This window comes from Fukomys damarensis, unplaced genomic scaffold (genome assembly GCF_012274545.1).
Source record: "Fukomys damarensis isolate Sample0158 unplaced genomic scaffold, DMR_v1.0_HiC HiC_scaffold_7, whole genome shotgun sequence".
NCBI classification, from domain to species: Eukaryota; Metazoa; Chordata; class Mammalia; order Rodentia; family Bathyergidae; genus Fukomys; species Fukomys damarensis.
In genome coordinates this window covers 11,075,957-11,095,572 of record NW_022900919.1, presented here as the reverse complement: position 1 = coordinate 11,095,572, position 19,616 = coordinate 11,075,957, and the positions used below count along the sequence as shown (strand labels likewise).

Here is a 19,616-nt window from a genome sequence, read left to right as displayed (position 1 = left end):
TTTGAAGGCAGAGTTTTCTCTGATTGTGAAAAAAGGATGTTCCAGGCCCTGGAGAGAGCAGAGGGGCAGAAAACCTAGGGGAAGCATGACCAATTTTGTTTTGCTGAATAAAAGAAAATGGAGAAAATAATTTTTAAAGATAAATTTGGGAAGAAATCGTGGAAGACTTTGAAGATCAGGACAGAGTCTGGAAAGGAAGCTATTTCAAGTTATAGCAAACCCAAACAATATTTGTGCCCCAGGATGACTTAGCGGGGTAAAGTGATGGAAGACACAAGTCCCAGACTGAGGCACTGGGGTGGAGAGGAGCCTAAGCCTGAGGGAAGAGGCAGCGATAAGAATAGAGGGAGGACAAGGGGAGGATCTACAGGAAGGAACAGAAGCACAGCCCTGTGACTAGGACCAGAAAAGCTGCTCCCAGCCAGTAGCTCCAAGCCCAAAACAAACTCTCCTTTATCGCAGTACTTTTTATCTCTCTGCTCACAAGGATGCCTTCCAAAGCAGGAAAAGGCCTGGGAGTGTAGCTCAGTGGGTAGTGTGCAGGTCAAGAAAAAAATGAAAGAAGAAAAGAAAGAGAGGAGGAGGGAGGAGAGAAAAAGAGATTAGAAAAAAATATGCAGGTTTCAGTACAAAGCAAGCTAAAACAGTTGTCTGAGACACTGCAGCTAGAATGGGAAACGGTCTTGTGTCACTGCCTTTATTCATGCATGCTGAAAAGATGCATGTGTTATGTTTTGTTTCAATTTTTGACCAGAGGCTTCCCAGCCTCTGAATGTGGCCACTGCAGTTTCTAAACATCTGGCCAGACTCCAGTGACAAGGCTGCCTGTCCCTACCTTTCCCAAGAAGATGGAAAAACCCATTAGGGAAGGCACTTGGGGTAATCTTCACCTTCTGTGAGAAGCAGTTATTAAAGAGAGTTAGATTGGCTGAGCCCACTACAGGTGTAAGTTGAGAAAAAGTGTTGTATCAGAGATGACGGTAGTGCCTTTGTTTAAAATTAAAACTGCTGGGTAATTTAGAAATAACAAGTAAAACACAAAATATGCACTTGTGAGCTAGCAATTTCACTTTAAGTGTTTTGGGTAGAGCAGTGCAAACAATGTTAGTGATAGATATAGATAGATAAATAGAAATATATTATGTATATATTATATATATATATGAGTATATAAGAAATATTTTAAATATATATATAAAGATATCCACAAAAGTGCAATTTATAATAACCAATAGTCAGGAAGGCCCAGATGTACATTATACAGAGTGACTCAATGAGTACTGATTAACCAGGCCAAGCAAAATTCTTCAAGCAGTTAGAAAGAATGAGCTAGACCTGTTTTTACTAACAAGGAAAGATTTACAAGACTTAAATGAAAGAAATTATCTAGTGCACAATGATATGCAAAATATTAACACGTTTTTGAGATTTACAAGGATGGGGAAAAGACAGACCATATGCACAAGTGGTGTTGGAAATATTCACGGGGAGAACTGCAGCTGCATCACCTGCGTATGTGTGTGTGTGTGTGTGTGTGTGTGTATGTGTGCGCACTTCTGGGGATGAACCAGGGCTTGTGTATGCTAGTCTACTGCTCTACTGCTGACCTACATCCGAAGTCCTCACCCCAGATCCTTTATTTAGACACAGTCTCGCTAATTTGCCCAACCAAGCCTTAAACTTTTAATCTTTCTGACTCTGTCTCCTGAGGAGCTGTCATCATGCCTAACTCTTCTATTTTATATTTACATGGAGACTAAATATCTGGCAATTGCTTTGTGTTTCAAATGTGTTTCAATTTTTATGGAAAATTTTTAAATTTATTAGTCCTAATGAGTTGACACTGGGTAAGAGAGTGTGCTAGGGATTGAAGCCAGGGCCTTCCTACTGAGCTACACATCCTACCTCTTTTTTTTTTTTTTTTTTGGTACAAAATCTTGCTGAACTGATAAATTGCCCAGACTGGCCTCAAACTTGCCATTTTTCTGCTTCATCCTCCCAAAGTGCTGGGATTATAGTCATGTATCTCCACACTCAGCCTGATTTTTCAACTTGTTAGATCTTATGCCAAATATATCTTTCCTCCAAATTGATTGTTTAAAAAAAGTAGTGGAAATACACACACACACACACACACACACACATTTATATGAGATAGATGATACATATATACATAGATAGATAGATAGATAGATAGATAGATAGATAGATAGATAGATACAAAGACCTCACTGACTTTCCCTAGCATGCATGAGGCCCTGAGTTTGATCTGCAGAATTGAAAACACACAAAAAAAGTTAATAACATACTGGTTTAATCCAAAGGTTAATGGTTGGATAACAGATACAGATAGAAGCACAGAAAGACTAACTTCCTTTGGCCAATCTCCAGAAGAGCCACCAATTTTGTGTAGGATATCAAGGCGACTCTGCCCAGTAGAATCGTGGGGCCCCACAACTGAAACAGTGTGACAAGATAAATAGCAAGGGGGCCAGGCACTGAGCTACCAGTGCAGGAAAAGCCACGTGTGCGTCATATTTTAGAAGGAGTGTGAAACATCAATAAACTTAGTTGAGACCCATGAATGAAACTGGTTTAAAATCAGAACTAAACTAATCTAGAGTGCAACTTATTCACTGAAATATTTTTCTAGGCTTAGAAGTCAGCGAAAACACATTGTTTTCTAATTAGAAACTATGTCTATAGTACCTTTATATCAGTTCCAATTTTAGAGGACAAGGTCCTGCTAATGCAATTTTGATATAGCTTAGCAGATAATGACTGTCAGGAAGATGTCTTTCGCTCCCTCTGGAGTTTTTCACTGAAGAACTTGATGGTATTTTGGGGTAAAGTGTCATAAGCGGGATTCTAGCACATGATGGCGAAGAAAATATTAACCGGCTGTGTTGCCAAGAGCTGGGTTAATCCTTCAAGCAATTTAAAAGACAACCAGAACAGAAAGAATAAAGGAGAGTTTATTCTGAAAAATACTAAAATACCTCTACCTGTAACATGCCCTTTTGGTGGATTTCAGTGATTCTGGTCACACTGCTTGGGCTCCTTGACTTAAAAGAAGTTGTGTTTTAATATGTCATTTTTTTATGCGTCTAAAGGTAGCAATAACCACTAAAACTGCTTTTGAAATGCATATCTCCGGAACCCAAGCTCGCACACAATGTGCGTGGCTTAGCACGTGAGAGTCACTCTGGGAAAAGGGTGTTTAATGAGTAACTTTACAGTAGAAGGCCCCGAGAACTTCCTCTAAACATTAGACCGGGCTCTCCTTCTGAAATACATTAACAGCCTCCAGAAGGCTCACAGGCGCTGGTTACCATGCGAAGCAGCTGTAGGACGTATCCACTCCCACGCAGGGAAAGGTCGGGGCACACTCCGCAGCCTCCCCCACCAGGGCTGTGTTTGGAGATCGCGTTGACTGGAATTCTGCTGGAGAGAAAGATTGATAAAGCCAAGCAATCGGAGTTATTTCCTATGCATGAAATTGATTAAATGCTTCACTAAATGGCTTATAAATTTGCTTCTCATATTTCTGTCACCCACTGAAAAGATTACAGAAACTCTGCATATAACCATGTTGTATACAATACCAAATTACAAAAGGTTGTAAAAACTAATGTTTTGTTTAAAGTTTTGAGCAGGACCATATGCCTTCAGTGACCTTGAGTAAGCTATTTTAATTCAAAACATTTCAAAGAATATAAAGGGGAGAGATATTCAACTACATAACAAACCAGACAAGCGGTGGGTAGACCTCTGGAGAACTCCTTTCTACAGGGTGGAGCGTGGCTCCCCTCAAACGCCTTGTGCCTGGAAAGCTGAGAAGCACATGTGGTGTCTACAGGGATATGTTTACAAAGGAGATGAGAAGAAAGCCAGCAAGACCTCCCAAAGTTGAGTCTACTCCATTATTTTTAGTTCAGAAAGAAATATCCCAATGAGTTGAGTCTTAGATCGACTTTCGCGTAGAAAAGACAACGGTTATTAGCATGGTGGGGTGGGATTGTTTTATTTAGGGTTCTTGTTTTGTTTGTAATCTTCCACCAACTTTGCAATGTCCCTTGCATTCCATTCTTTCTTCCATGTGAGAATTCCTTCTAACTATTGTGTAACAAAGGGCTGGGCGTAGCCTACCAGCGATTTATAGGCAAGCAGGTGACCTGCAGATGTTACTTGGGAAACTAAACCCTTTCTTAGCGTGGCCTTCCCTTCTATGGGGAAAATGATATTCCTCCGTAGCATTTATAAGACATGATGTCCTCAGCAAGAATTAACATTTGGAATTAATGCACAGTTTCAGGAGTGACTTCAAGAGAAGAAGTTTTATAACCAGCTACGTGCTTAAAATCCCCACTGGCCTGATCTCCTCCGATCTGATCTCCATCACTTGCCCAGATAGTTGCTATGGAGACAAAGATGGCAGCCACAGCCCGTGACCCTCTGCAAGCCTGGAGGTAGCAATGACCTGAGCTGTCCTGGCGATGGAAGGAGCAGGCATCCCTTCTAACGTGAGGTCTGGCCTGGGGCATATCCAAGTCTGCCTGCAGTTTTGGGGTGCTTGTAAGAAGTTGTGATGGAATTACCCCTCGTGTATGAAAACACAACGTGATCCCACTTGTAAAACCCAAATAATTTTTTTTCCAATGAGTATCTATTCTGGGAGATATGCCAACACTTCAGGGATGATTTAACCAGACCATCAACAGCTAGACAACTTATTCAACTCTTTGGTGATGGTTACATGAACCTTCTTTTTGGCATTAGGCCACCACATAAGAAATCCTGATGCCAGATACAGAGTGTTTCAGAAATTATAAGAAAGAGGCTCCTCACTGAATAGTACATAGAGCTCACCTCTACACCCAAGTATTTGTCATCTTAAAAGTTTGACTTCTGAAAGTTGATCTTCAGACATGAATTCTATGAGGTTATCCTTTATAAAAGGGTTTTGGTGATCAAATTCACTTGAGGACGCCTTCCCTGGAGATACACAGTGCATAGGAGGGTGTTAGTGGCTTCCGGGGACTCTGCTGCAAACAGTCCTGGTCACTTTGACCCATGTTTCTCTCTGGACTCCAGACATTCTAACAACTTACAATTGTTCTTTCAAACATACTGTGTAGAACGCTGATTAAATCTTTTGCATATTTGGCAGACTAATCCAACTTTGGGAAAATCCAGCAACTTCTGGGTTGCTTCAGAAGAAAGACTGTTGGCCAAAAATTCTTTTTAAAAAAAGTCTCTCACCCTGCTACAAGAAGGTCATTGCCAGTTGCCTTCTCCTTGCATTGTGTGGACCAGAGTCCATCCACATCCTCCTCTCCTGACGAAGGCATGTTGTGCATTCTGTGGCTATGAAAGGCAAATGATTCTAGTTTTCTTTTAAGATTAGTTACAAATCCACCCTGCCTTCCTCCTTCAAAAGACAGAATCTATGTTTATTCTTCCCTTGCCTTAATCAAAGTCATTCATGCATCAAGATCACTCAAGACAACCTGGCAGGGCAGCGATAAATGAAAATGACATCATTACAAATATAATATTAGACCTATTATAATTTCTTAAAGCAAATCATTTGCAAACTTCAGCATACTAACTAGTAGGAGTAACAAATTCCCTGTGAGGGAACTCAGCGATGACCAGGGACTTGCTGTGCTGTGCTGTCGCCTTGGTGGGGATCTTTGCTCTAAACCATGGGTCTCCAACTGGAAAGAGCATCTGACCGGCCTGCAGGCCAATTCAGCAGGTTTAGGGAAGTACCTGAGAGCCTGCATTTCTAACCCCCTCCTTGCGGATGCCTGGGGCCAGCACTTTGGTAATTACAGCTTACAGCAGTGCCCCAACCTGTCTGGTCAGCCTTACCTGGAGTCTTTGATTACAAACATCAAGCCCCAGCCCTACTTCCAGACTTCTGAGATGGGCTGGGAAGATGATTCCATCTGTTTAATCAACTCCCCTGGTTCAGACCATCCAGGGCTAAACTTCTGCAGTGTGAGATGGGGCCTCGGACCTTGGACCCCAGCGTGCCTCTGAGCCCCGGGCCTCTTGTAGAGGCCTCTTCAAAGTGCAAGAAGTCTGCAGACACGTGAATGCCTCATCCAATAACTTGTCCAGTAATTGGTATATTGATTGCTAGTGTCATCGTGTTTTAGTATATATAAAACCCTCACTCTATTACACAACCCCCTACAACCCAAAAAGTCATTGTTTATTCATTGTAACTCCCAAACTGGCCCTTGTCAGCTCCTGCTGGAGGGCTTGCTGATAAAAATCAGCAGATGATTGGACACACGCATTCTTAACATGACTGACCCATGGCATCTTAGAGGGCAGCCTGAGAGCCTGTCATTACAGCACAATGCTTTTCTTTCTTCCTCCTTATCTAGCCCAGAAGATTTTGAGATTTTTATTAACTCCTTATTGACTGAAGATGTCATTAAAGCCAATGGGAAAGCTTTCTTTTCTCTTTCTTCCTTCCTTTCTTTTTTATTTTAAGTGGGAATAAGTGTACAATTTTCTGGGAGGGGAGGAGGGTTTGGCTGATGAAATAGCTAAGACAAACCAATTGGAGAAACTTATTTTATGAGAATTTAAAATCTGATTCATGGGTACTGGGATTGAAAATCTGTACAAAGTAATGCCAACTGCCTTCAGAAATATGTTAGCGAAGAATGGGGCAATTTGATCAAGGAAATAGCGGCCCATAAAATTCAGCAATTTCTGTTGTATTGTGGGCTCAATCTTTCCAAGCTAAGAGCTAAATTAAAAAAAAATTTTTTTTTTTTTTGGTGTAAGTCTACTAAAACCTCTAAATGTTTCTTAGCCTAAATAGTCATTAAACCATATCTTGTTTCTTCGTGCCTTTAATTTTCACATCTGCAGAATTGCTTTTAAAAATCAAATTAGATCTTTTGAAGGCACTTAAATTGCAACAACCTTATGTTTTTTTATGCTCTGTTCTGGGGCTTCAGCCTTTTCATCTGGGTTGTGTGTCCAATTAATGGGCTATCTCAAGGAAGCACTAATCATTTTGAAAACTTGAGACTATAAAAAGCAAGCAGACCATTTCCATTATAGCTGATTGGATTGAGAATAAGCTACGGAGGAAATGTTCAATAATTATGATAACTTTTCAGATGAGATCACACACACAAACTGATGTCAGTCACATCAGGTGCCTTTGACTGTGCTGAAGTTTTTCCAGTTCAGTTTGAGGCATTCCTCTTTGGGGCTCCGCTTCCGAAATGCCAGGAGAAAGTATCAAGGGTGGGTTTACACTGATTTTATCAGCTCATTGGCAAAGAAAATGTCTATTACTAGATGTACCTTGTTACCAAGTGTTTACTACATTTTAATATTGTCAAGAAAACACTGCAAATTATCAGACCTTTCCAATACATGGCAAAACTATTCCCCAAGGGGTGAACTGGTTGTCTGAGAATTTAAAAAGATTTTTGCCCAGGGAAACTGATGTCAGTAAACGAGGACCAATATTTAAATATGTTTAAGCAAAGTCTTGTTCTGAAATCACCTAATTACATCTTTCTTCTTGTATTTATTTGCCTGGTGGAGAATTTTATTCAGTACACTATGCTAAATATAACAATTAGTATTTGCAAATCAACTTCATATGATCATATCATCTAATTTAGTAATAATGGCACTGTCTTCTTTTCACTTTTCTGTACATAATGTTGAACACGCAGAGAAACTTGGGATGGGGAGAGTTAAAAAATCCAGATGTTTTTAAAGATCCAGATGTATAGTGTCAAATAAACAAAACATTAAGGTTCTTTACTTTTTTTTTCCTTTCTCATCCAGATGTTTAGTGTCATATAGACACTCTCTTAATCTGTTCAGTTACAACTGGTGTTTTTTTAATAGCATTTACCAATATTTGAATTATTTCTTCACAAAATTATCTCTAAAATCCTATTTGATACGCTCATGGGGAAAACACAAAGCATATTTTCTTCAGAAAAAAGTAGAGTATCCAGCAGACTTCGAATACAGGAAAACCATACAGTATTGTGCCTGAATCTTTACACTGAAAAATATTTCATCTGTGATGTTTCAAATTATGAAATGTACTTCAACCCAAAAGATTGGAATGGCAACTTAATTTTAATTGCCATGCATGTGTGAGTAGCTAGTAAGTAGCTTTGGAGAGTCAGAGGCAGGATCTCAAGTGTAAATGATGCCCACATTTTCATTGGGCTAGTTTCCCAATTTATTTGCTTTTTATTAAATCCTAAAATACCTTACCATTACCCTTCATAGCTACTTCTACAGATTTAACCAATCACAGAACATCTGCCCTAAATACGTACAGACCTTTTATCTTGCTGTTATTCCCTGAATGATACAGCATATCTATTCACCTAATACTTGCATTGTGTTAGATGTTATAAGTCACCTAAAGATGCTCTAAAGTGTACAGGAGGGTGTGCACAGGTTCCATACGAATGCTACATTAATTTATACATGGGACTGAGCAGACACAGATTTTGATATCCATGAGGGATCCTGATACTAAAGAAAAACTCAACCTGATATTTTAAAAACAATCCTCTGTACGTCTGGATGCATGAAAACATAGACTCAAGGATCTAAAGAGGAAAGCCTGATGGTGAGCCCCTGCCCTTCTGTGTTCTATGTGACCTTAAGTCAGTCTGTTTACCACTTGGTCTCAATTTTCTCTTCTTGAAAGTGAAAATAGGGTTGGGAGTATGGCACAGATGTAGAGCTCTTGCCTAGCATGTGAAAAGCCCTGAGTTTCAACTCTAACCCCGGCAAGAAAATATTTCAAAAAGGAAATAACTCTCACTCCAGTTAGCATGAACCTCTATTGAAAAAACTTTGCATGGCCAAAATACTTTATAAATACTTCTGCTTTATGAAATTAGTAGCATACAAAATAGTTTATTGTCAATATTACATCCACTACATAAATAATATCACTATATAAAAGCATCATTACTAATAATATGAAGTCCAAGGGGACACAGTGAAGGCAGTAACACGGAGAAGATCTGGAAAACTACTGTTTCTAAATTATATCCACAAATGATTATAATTCCTGGCTGGGCAAAATAACATGAGATTCTAACTCAATTGTGCTTCTACACTTTGCTTAGCTGAATAGAAAACCAGGTTTTGCGTTGCTCTTTTTACTGCAAATAAATAGATTAGTTGTGAAGCCCACTAGTTGTATCTCTGACTGCAGCAAGGCATTTATGCACATCTAGGACCCTCTTTTTGTGTGACTGGTAGACTTAACCCTGATGGACTTGTACACACTCCTCTCTCCTGAATGATGACAAGACTCTTAACTTTACATATGGCAGTTGTGTGGGTGCTGGCTGAACAGAACTCAGGTGTCTGTCATGGGACATTGCTTGTGTTTCTTCCCCCCCGCTTTATTGAGTTTTCATCAAGATCAAGTTTTGGCCAACCTTCCTTGCCACAATATACCATGGTTTCTAAGTAAGAAGTCAACTCATGCACTTATAAAAATGGTAACCACTAAATTTCTTTCAAACATTTTAATCTTACTTTTTTTGTAATAGCTCCAAGGTTTTTGGAAAAGGCATTAAAACTCTGGAGCTGTATGTTTAAGATAGTGAAGGATTTATGAAAAGAATACCAAAAGAATGAAAGGAAGATAGCTTAGCTCATTTTAATTTTTTTAAAGCCAGCGTGTCAAAATGCTACCAAAGCACACACACATGCACAAAACACACACACACACACTCACATTCATACACTGGGAAATTTCTTTCAAAGTTTAGCCCAACTTTTTCTCCATTGTATGACTATCTTCAAGATGGAATGAATGAATAATCCACGTTTAGTTCTTCAACTCTGAAGTCACAAATCATTCATTAGCATCTTGCCATATTTGAACACTGGCTTTGAAGAGCTGGAAATCAATACAAAAGGAAACGATAATAATAAAAGGGAAGATTTCCACCACCAAAAGAGGGAAAGGTGTGTGTGCTGGAGGAAAGCAGGGTACAGAAAGAAGCCCATGACAAGTCATGATAAATGGGTCGTTATAAAATTCATGTTTAGGCAGCACCAGGCCGTGGATAATGCCATTCGTCATGGCAACACTAGGCTGCTAATGAGCCCTCATTGCATATTCATGTCTGTGTGGCTCTTCTCTCCCTCCCACCCTGAACTAGGGCCTGCAAATATCTCTACCTCAAGCTGAAGCTCCGCTTAGACCTTCTTCTTCTTCTTTTCTTTTCTTTCTTTTTTTTTTATTTATTTTTTTATGTTGCAGCAATTACACTGTAAAAGTGCTGCCCAAGATTGATTGCTCTGATCTGTAGTTCAATTGTAAATTAGAATACACATCCCCCCCAGGGACACACGGCCCCTATTTGTGATTAAGAAAAAAGCCCCATAATAGACTAATAGCTAAAGTTCTCTCTCTTTTACTTTCAGGCAATTAGCTTGATGAAATGGCCTCTTTTTGTGTATCCTGGAAGTGTAAACCGATATCATAATGAAGTATATGATGTTTATTCTATTATTTTCACCTTGCTGGGTATGCAGGAATGCATAAGTAATGGCTGCTTTGTCTAGTACATTTACTGATTCACAAGTAAACTATTTCTTAAAGAAGCAGTGTGTGCTTTCTGATGCTTGAGTTAAGCAACCCCTCACTGTGGTCTTACCTCCATGCAAAGGACTCTGTAGTCAAGGGGTGGAAAATAAAATTGTGAGGTGGTCATGAGAGCAGGAGTCTGACATTCTAGGGCCTTCTGGTCACTGGGGCCATTGAGAGTGGCTGAGCTGCAAAGTGCCAATGGCAACATACAGAAGCAGTGAGGGCACCAGGGAATGTTGGAAAAGTGTCATGTGGCGACTGCCAGCAAGCCTCGAGCTGACTATGCTGTGTCTTTTACCTCCCGTGTAGTTGTGGGCCATCTACTTAGTTTCTAACCTTGGGTGGAGGAAGTTCTTCCTGCACAATTGTTACTTAATCATTTTTAATGGACTATACCCTTCACATCAAACAAAAAGTTTAATCTTTGAACTTTACACTTCGATTTCACAAGTTTCTCAAGTCCTCTTTCATGACTGTCTTCAGTAGCACAGTTGTGGCTGCCTTCATGTCCTGAATTAACTTAAAATGTGTACCTTTCGTGGTCATTTTGACTTTGGGGAAGAGCCAGACGTTGGACAGTGTCAAATCCAGTGAATACAGTGGATGAGCTCGTACCATTTTTATGAGCCGGGCTTTCTATTAGATGGCACTCAGCAGCAGCATTCACACTTTATAAAGACACTCATGAAAGAAGCCTTCTGGAACTGCAGCAGAAAGCAGCAAGAATAATGGGATGAGTGTTTTCAAAGCAAGGATGAGTACTTTGAGGGCAATTAAGGACAATGTGTCCTTTAGGTATTTTTTTTTACTTCAATATTCTTTGTATATTTTGATCACCCCCTTATAAACTAAAATCTAAGTGGTTTAAGATGATGCCAGTTACTTGTTATGGCTTGGGTCTAGACATGTCTCCAAAGCTACATGCACTCATAAATGGGACTTTTTCAGAGGTGGCTGGATCTAGAGAGTGTGACACTGGAATTGATTCATGGTGCAATTCTAGGATCAAGGGCACCAGGATTAAGGGTGTGAGTGCTACCCGCCCTAAGTAACCTGGATAAGATATAAGGGATGGAAAGAGCTATGGTCGTCTTTGTTGCTTTGCTACCTTCTGCCCACCATGAACTGTTTCTCCTTTGCAATGCCCCCCTGCCATGTGCCACCTTGCCTTGGAGTAAGCTGATTATGGACTGAAACCTTTACAAACCATGAGCTAAGTAAAGCTTTCCTCCTTTAACTTTGGGTGTTGGGTATTTTGTCTCAGCAACAAGCAAAGTAACCAACACATTACTGTTCCGAGTCTACAATTTAATTCCAGGCATCAACAACTCAGTTTGCTCTGAAAAAAGTCTATCCCTGTCTATTTTAATATGCATCTTATTTAAGTTTCTAGAAAATAATTTTATAGCAAAAGGATCTTCATAAATTTTAGTACTGAATTTGATGTGCATGTTTAAATTTGTTATATTTTTAAATTAATTTTGATCTAGTATTTGGTTACATATAAAATGTGCTTGCATTTCCCCACATTACTGTGGTTGCTTCCAAGTTACATAAAATAGTTTAAGGAAAGTTTTTTACTGTATTCTGGAAAGTCATTCTAATGTTACATAATTTCCAAAAATACCACAAAATGATCTCTCAAGAAATATTTATTGAAAACTCACTTTGTAACTTCCTTTCTAAAAATCAAAAGTTTTATCAATCTTTATTTTTTGAGGGCTAACATAATCTCCACATTTTACAACATTGAACTGCAATATAGCATTATAAACCTGTAATGTGAGCATAAATTTTCATTGCTTTTGGAAATTTTTGATCATGCCATATTATATTCGAAATACACTATTGTAAACTTTCAAATGATACTGAGTTTGAGGACTCCTCCAATCACTTATATAACCTGTCAGATTTTTTTTCAGGGTATATTTATTCTATGTGGTGTCTATCTCTGTTGATCTCACAGGGATGGAGAGTAGAATAGTGGTTAACAGAGGCCACTGAGGGCATAAGGAAGTAGGAAGAGTTTTCATGGCTAAAACTGTGAGGTCACAGAGGAGGAACACGTTCTGTTGTTCTATTGCATAGTAGGTTGACTACTTATAACAAAAATTTGCATATTTCAAAGTACCTAAAAGGAAGATTTTTCAGTGCTCTCACCACACAGCAATGATAAATATTTGAGAAAACAGAAAAATGAATCACTCTGACTTGATCATTGCATAATGTATATATGTTTCAAAACCTTGCTTTGTGCTCTAAAGCAGTGTACACTTATTAAATGTCAATTAAAAGTGAAATGAGTATATTTCCTCTATAAGATTAATGCCTCATCTTTCGAATGCAAGTTCTTTGACACAAACTACTTTATATAATTAATCCCATATGATCAATGAACTAAACAATTTTAGCATTATCTCAAGGTTAGTGGGAGAAATGTGAGACTCAGAGAACGTACATGAAATTCCTGATGTCACACATTAATAACTGCAAAGTTGAGACTTTTCCCCCACTCTTTCTTTAACTCCAAACTCTGAGCTCCCTCTGCATGCTGTGCTGCCTCTCCTCTACACGCTTATGACCAGCAGTGACTCTCCAGAGTCCCACAGCTCAGAACCCAAAGCAGCCTTAAAATTTTCATTTTCACCTAGGCAAGCTTAACAAATGAGTTTAAACACACACACACACAAACACACACACACACACACACACACATGCACAGATAAAAACCTTAAAAGCTACGGAATTTACATAGCATTGCTACCTACCTACCTGGATTCAATGTAATTTATGTTAGATTACAAACACAGACTGAGCACATCTCAGCCACAAACTTGAAGCAATTGCCAGAATAATTCATATTTGAGGGTCAAGGTCATAACCACTCTTTTCATAGCCCATGAGTTGAATGTTCCAAGAGACAGGAACTGTATATCCAGAGATTTGGTTGAGTGTTCTCACCAGACATCTCTGGAGGTCTTTGCACATGCCATTTTCTCAGCCCCCTCCATAACCCATGTCTTATGTCCCCATCTAAGTAACTCACCACTAATGCAGATTCAGCCCAAAGATTATTTCTCTTCAGAGATAGTCCACTTACCCTGACTCAAATACCTCTTTGATTTGCCCCCCAAATAGCCTCTTTTATCCAAGTAATGACTTCTTTTTTGGGGCCAGTGAGGGCAGGATTTGGATCCAGAATCTGGAAGATTCTTTTTCAGGGATGCAGTGGTCCTGCCCACCCAGGTACATTTGTGCTCAAGCCCTGGTGCATGACAGAGCTCTGCTCAGAACTCTTGGCAAAGCAGTTCTGGGCTGCTGTTGTCAAAGAATGACCTCCACTCCCCCAGGAGTGGGCACCTGACAGATGTCCTTCGTTGGAGCAGCCTATGGATTATCCCGAATGAGATATCCAAAGCAAAACTCCCAGAAGTAGACAACAGCAAAGACATAACCTTGTCAACCATGATCTCTCGTGAGCAAATTCCTAACCTGAGTAAAAGAAAAAAAGCCCCAGAAATGACTCCAAAGTAAAAGATCTTTGAAGTATATAAGTACTTCTAAATGAGCATGTAAGTACTTCTGAATCTCAGGTATACCATTACTTACACTCACAAGAAAAAAATAAGGTTGTATCATTAAGCTTTTCACTCATTCTACAATTCAGCCAATAATTCATTCAGTGAGCCCCTACTCAGAAAATAGACATCGTCCTGCTCCTCATGGAACTTACAGTTTCACAGATGCGATGAATACCTTATAATCACACCTGTGAAGGCGAAAGAGAACCCTGCAATATGTGCACAAACTGGGATTCATAGGGCAGATGATGCAAACAAATGCTTCAAAGTCAAACCACTTGTAAGAGAAGGCTGAAGACTGAGGCGATAGGTGAAGGGATGGAGAAGGGGAAAAGCATTTCTAGAAACCGCATGTGCAAAGGCCCGGGAGTAAGAAACAGCACTGACCAGGCAGCATGACTGCATCAACAGGACCTGACAGTAGCACAGGAATTGATGATGCTGAGGAAAGAGGATGTAAGTGTTCAGGGCCACCATGTGTGGGCCTTTGCAGACCTCACCCTTGGACAGAAATCCGCGATTCTGCTTTAAATCCAATGGAAAACAGCCAAAAGTCCTAAGGAGCAAAGGCCTGTGATCGGATCTACAGCAACACAGAGGGTGATGATGCCCCATTTTAAATAAGGAACCCTGGGCCAGATGTAGCTCAGTGGTATAGCACCTGCCTGGCAAACACGAGGTCCTGAGTTCGATCCCCGGTGCAAAAATAAATAAATCAATAGATAATAACCTCACTTTGTCAGGACAGGAACACATCACAGTGTTTCCAAAGCCCATTCCCAACTAGCTTCTAGGGAACCACATTCCCTATACTGCTGGAAAACAGACCCCTCTCCTACCCAGGCGCTCTGTGGTCCCAGGCCTGCCAGCATAGAGTGGACAAGGTCTGACAGCAGCTTTATCCAAGAGCCACTGACACAGTCTAAGGAATAATGGCAGCTCCCGCGACAGTGAGCCAGGGGCTCAAACGCAGAAACCAGAAGACAGAGCCTTGTCGTGCGGAGTTGAAGCGTGGCCTAGACAGCTCAGAAGTACTCATTCCCAACCTCCTAACATGCTAAGTTAGCCATGGCACCTGCTCTGAGTCACCTGCCTGTATCCCTTGATCTGGTTAGAACCCACCACTCAGGATCACAGCCCTCTGATGGAGCACATGGTTGTCTTTGCTTGTTCAGTTTTGTCTCCTCCACTTGGCAGTAAAGTCCACAGGACACAAAAAGCCTGCATCTTTGTCCCTGCTTTCTCCCTAATGCCTAGGTAACAGGGGTACCTGTAGGTGCTTTCGGAGTTGCATGGCTTTGTGTGGGCGATGGTACACAGCACTGGGTGTTGTAGCTGTGGATTTTTTTTCTATTGCCTCCCATGGGTTCTTGGAGAGCAGAGTGCCTGTTTCGATCTATGCATCTCCAGTTTGTCAAAGGTGGCACGTGATATAGTGTTGATTCATTGATTCTTTCTCTAATACACAGATGAATCAATTGAGTAGGATCTTCATGAACGCAGCCCACACCACCTCTTCATCAGTCAACCACAAGGTGCACAAAACCACACCGTCTGAGCAGCTTGTCTGACGCCAATATTCACTGGTGAGCTGCCTGCCTTAAAACTGGTGCCTCACGCTTCCCCAAGTGGTAACACACACCCAGCAGTGTGTACGTGTAAAAACCGAGGACCTCAACCAATTCCCTAATCTTGACAACTGTCACACGAGACACCAGCCTATCTTTGGGGGAAATTGAGTGAAGAGTACAAAAGAGCTCTCCAATTAATTTGTACGGCCTCTTGCAAGACTTGAATTACTTTAAGATAAAGTGCTGTAACGAAATTTTTTTATTTTTTATTTTTTTTGGTACGGGGGTTCAAACTTGGGACCTTGTGCTTTCGAGGCAGGCGGCAGCACTGCTGAGCTAAATCCCAGGCCCTGTAATTTGTTAAAATAAACACATTTTTATTTTATGTATACTTTACATATGTACTTTCAGAACATCTAAGAAAACGGTAATGGTTAAATGATGGTATCATGTACTCCACTGTGTGTAGAAAAGGTAGCGTCCTATCTGAGCACTGCTCCTTTTGTCTGGCTGAGCTGGCATTTAAAATATGCTGGGAGAGGAGAGAGAAACGCTACTTTTGCATGATTCAAGCATATTCTCAAAATGATGTTTTCATAAACAAAGTGCCAATGGCTATAATCTTCTCTTTTCTTTTTCTCCTAATTCAGGCCAATAACAAACATTTCTGCTTCCTTCTGCAAGATTCAAGGCTTTGAAAGGCAGAAAGCAATTATAAGTTGCAGAGATCTGTTAGAAAAAAATCGTGAGAAGTCAGAAGGCCTTTAAATTTCTTTCTCCCTAGTGTTATCCTTTGAAAATGATGCTAATTTGGGACAAAGATGTTTAAAATAAAAGGTTGATGAGCTGGGACTGCAGGTTAGTGGTAGAACATTTACCTAGCATTAAGATCTGGAATTCTACCCCAATATGCCAAAAAGAAATAAATGAATAAGTAAGATGATGTTCACACTCCAACACTGTAACTGGCATTTTTGAACTCTATGTTTAACAGCCCACTGTTAGTTACTTGGAAATCAGTGCAGCTCATCACATTGAAACTCTGAAGCCTAGCAAGGAACTGTCCTACTGCCGTGAAGATCCAAAAACCACTACCAAATAGTCCACATGCAGCTAGGAGAGATGGTACACTCTGGTAATCCCAGCTACTGGGGCAGCTGATGCAGGAGGATTGCAAGTTAGAGGCCAGCCTGGCCAACTTAATGGGATCCTGTCTCAAAATAAAAAATGAAAAAGGCTGGGGCTTTTTGTCATCCAGTGGTAGAAATTCTTACCTAGCATGCATGAGACCCTGGGTTCAATCCCCAGCACTGCAAAACAAAGCAGCAACAGTAACAAAAAGTAGGAATGTAGATCAAAGTAAAATTTGGCTACATCTCTCAACAAGGCCTTCCTTACCATGAAGTGGTACTGTTTCCAGTACTATTCAGTTAATAAGCTTCCTGTGATCAATAGGATGAAATTATTTAAAAGCCTGTAAATACCATAAACATAAAGTCAAATTTGAAGATGAATGGCATTCAACCGCTTCCTTCCTTCCTTTTCTATTAGATGCAGGCTTTCTGGGGTACACTAAAGAAGGGAATGTGCTCAGAAGTCCTGGTTTTGTGATCACTTGTGTCAGCTAAGTTCAGTTCAAGGAATGACACGGCAGCCGTGTCTCAGAGACCCACCGGCTTGTTGTCCAGGAGGGATTTCCATATCCAGGAGCAGGAAGAGCACCTCTCTGCTGGCTAGAAAAGCTCGGTAAGGTAGGGAATCCAGCTGCTCTGCTTCAGAAAAGCTGCAAAGACAAAGCATCACTCAGTAAAAGAAAGTGGGACTGTGGGAAAAAAAAAAAAAAAACACACTTACCCTGCTTGGCTTACGGATGCACGGAATCACAGAGGGAGGGACTGTAACTACCTCTGGTTCTGCCTGAACTGAGAGTCTCCATCCATACAAGCTTTTGTGCAGCAAGAATATGACTTGATTCCAAAGAAACCCCTCTTAAAAGGATCCCAAAGGAGATAAAATACCTTTAAGATCTTGCAGCTCTCTCATGCTTGCTGTGGGCTAAATCTTGCAATTAGAATCAGTCACTTTAAGTGCTGAAGTCGTATAATGCTAATAGATCACTTTATAATGGGAGCAGTTTTTAAAAGTCGTATTTAGTTTTCCATTATTACTGTACTGAAGCCTGGTTGTAGCTGTCTATTCCATTATAGATTCTGATGTCCAGAAAGGGACAGATTGCTGCTAGCTGAGGCACTGCTCTATTCTGGCTTTAATTCTGAGATACCTGAATTCCAACTCAAAAATAGAACATATTTCAACTTGCTTCATAAATGTGTTTATTTTTATTTCCACACCAAATGATAAGGGCCCCTTTTTTGTTTCATAATTACTTTCTTTCAAAAAACTACAGATTGAGAGACAAAAGCCACCAGTGTGCATGTGAGCACATCTGAGTGTGTGTTTGTGTGTGTTCACACTCACACGAGGGTGTGGTTTTCTTTAAGAAAATGAAATGAACCAGAAAATAAACCCTTAACAGTAACCTAAGAAATAAACCAAAATCATTTACGACACATGGGATTGTTGCAGAATATGTTGAGATTAGACAGTTTAAGGAGGCTATCCTGAATGTGGAAGTAATTATAATGAAATACATGACTCATTAGCAAACATTGCATACTGTGTTTCTCATTTCTGGGTCAATGTTACTAGGAAATATAGACTTCAGATTTAGACGTTTCATTGATTTCAGTGCTAGATTATAGAAAGTTAGGCCAGGCAATGAGAAAAAGCAAAGACTTCAGGATTTCGAAGTTCATTTCTCAGATGTAGGCAATGAGGTCCTTATGGTAAATACAACAAAACACCTTCACAAATGTATCAGCGAGCATTGCGTTGCTGATAGAAGGGTTGCCTGTGAGTGTAAAGTAAGAATTACATGGTGCAAACGTATTCTGGCGGATGTCAGTGGGGTTTTTGTGTGCACACTGCTTGGTATGCAAAATGCCTGATGAACCCAAGTACCCAGTACTGTACGTAATGGGGACCAGATGTCTAACAGAGAGAGAAAAATATTTTATAGCAATAAACATGACATTGACTCTTAAAGGGTTTGCTGCTTTTAAGCAACTTCCCCATAGTTCTTTTCCTCCTATTTTAAAAGTTTCAAGTAGATTGTGTCAGGAGATTATTTTCATATTTTGAAAGGAAAAGTATTTAACTTGCCACTAACTTCTAAAATGCATACATAAAGAGAAATGATCTGAGGAAGATAATTTTGGAATTTGTTCATTTACCAAAACACTGTGCTCAGCAATGCAAAAAGAATATATATTAAGGCAAATAAAGCATAACTCCTCCTGCCCTTAAGGAATCAAAATATACTAGATGTGATAAGATGCACGCATCTGCTTGGGGACATGGCAAAAGCAAGCCCTGGGAAAGAGGCACGAAGGGCTCTGAGAATTCAAAGGAAGAGGAGAAAATCCCACAGTGGACAGGCTCTGAGAATGTGACCATCCCAACTTCCCCATCGCTGCCCCTCCTCTGCCCCTGCATGGCCGCCACAGCACCCCAGCTCCCAAAGCTCCTCTCTCTCTCTCTCTCTCTCTCTCTCTCTCTCTCTCTCTCTCTCTCTCTCTCTCTCTTTCTCCCAATCTTCACTCCAGTGAGACCCTAACTTTGCTGCCAGGGCAGCTGTTCTGAAGCACCGGTCCCTCGGGAAAGCAGAGCACCCTCAGGATGAAGTGACCACCTTCCTACTTACACCCCTCAAGATCCACTCCTAGCTTTGCCACATACTGGTTGTGACTTTATGGAAGTCATGTAACACAT

General features: G+C 40.4%; 1 long non-coding RNA gene across 4 annotated transcripts in view; it reads right to left on the bottom strand.

The window, feature by feature from the left end:
- Positions 1–2,269: 2,269 nt before the first annotated feature.
- The window catches only part of LOC104850775, a 30,411-nt gene continuing 13,064 nt past the window's right edge, over positions 2,270–19,616 (bottom strand). Inside the window, exons 6-8 of one of the 4 annotated variants that reach the window (XR_002024828.2) lie at positions 17,459–17,568; positions 4,870–4,995; positions 2,270–3,444 (exon numbers count right to left, since the gene is read on the bottom strand). This is a non-coding gene — a long non-coding RNA (uncharacterized LOC104850775). The remainder of the gene's footprint in view (positions 3,445–4,869; positions 4,996–17,458; positions 17,569–19,616) is intronic. The other 3 variants (XR_002024826.2, XR_002024827.2, XR_002024825.2) reach the window with 3 other exon arrangements.